This window comes from Epinephelus moara, chromosome 11, assembly GCF_006386435.1.
Source record: "Epinephelus moara isolate mb chromosome 11, YSFRI_EMoa_1.0, whole genome shotgun sequence".
Lineage (NCBI taxonomy): Eukaryota > Metazoa > Chordata > Actinopteri > Perciformes > Serranidae > Epinephelus > Epinephelus moara.
In genome coordinates, this window is record NC_065516.1 from 33,255,331 (window position 1) to 33,256,540 (window position 1,210).

General features: G+C 37.8%; 1 non-coding gene across 1 annotated transcript; it reads left to right on the top strand.

Moving 5' to 3' along the window:
• The first annotated feature begins 258 nt into the window (after positions 1-258).
• trnaq-uug (transfer RNA glutamine (anticodon UUG)) lies at positions 259-330 on the top strand. Its single transcript has one exon. It is a non-coding gene; the product is annotated as a tRNA-Gln (tRNA).
• The last annotated feature ends 880 nt before the right edge of the window (positions 331-1,210 follow it).

Sequence of the window (1,210 nt, forward strand, 5' to 3'; positions counted from 1 at the left end):
CAGTTAGCTCAATCATGTTGTAACTAAGACATCCGCTGGAAAAAATATTTTTTTCACGGACTGTTTATTCATTTGCTTACAGCCAGTAAGGGTACACACATGTTGACAGAAGCGAGGTTGGGGTACGGGGACAACGCCTACTTAGGAGACCGGAAATGTATACCATTTCATACAATGGGAGTATATTGTAGGTGGGCCATCTTGTAGTAATCCAGTATCTTTGTGTTCAATTACAGAGATTTTTTCACAGCTTCTTGTGGTTCCATGGTGTAATGGTTAGCACTCTGGACTTTGAATCCAGTGATCTGAGTTCAAATCTCGGTGGAACCTGGTTGTATGTATAATTGCAGGTGCAGGATGTTTTATATCTCAGAAACATAAATATATCAGTCATAGCTAAATGAATACAGGCACAGTGGGAGTATAAAAGAACTCAGCACATTCACGTAGCACATAAAGCAGATCCAACAGTGTTCTGATCGACCAGTCTAATCAATCAAATATTTATGTTTTACCGTTTTTTGGGTTACATGCATCCCATTGTCATGAATGCAATAACTCAAGAACGCTTTAAGGAATGTTCTTCAAATTTGGCACAAATGCCAACTTCGACTTAAGAATTGGTGGTCAAGCCTGACCTTGCTGAAATTGCTTGAAAAGGTGTTTAGTGTAAGGCCAAATGCTATTAGTTGCAGCACAATCAGATGTTGTATTGGAAGACCAGATATTGCACAGAAAAAAAAGAATTAAGCCGTTTTGCAGCTTCACAGATGTGTTCATCAACACTGTTACCTCATGTTGATAAAAATAATGATAATGGCATTACTTTTTAAAATGTATATGCTGTTGTAAATTAATAATTCTTCGCTGTTTGTTGGCGAACATGCACAGGGGCCACTGGGATAAATGTGCATAGCTACACCTTGTATGTAGGCCGTCTGTTAATGTTTGTTTGGGTCTTTATTTCATACCTGCTGCCTGACAAGAATTAAATCAACCAATCATCTTGCTTGATGATGGCTTCATCTCTGGGCTCTTAGAAAGTTTAACAAATATAAAATGTCCATAATTAAAAAATTCAGAATACAAAGAGCAATAACTGACCTTGTCTGCAGGTCAAAGTGTCTCGTCAGTGATTTTAAAGACAATTCCTTTGGTAGCGAAAATGCTTTATGGGGATTTTTTTGTTGCAATACTACATATGGCCACT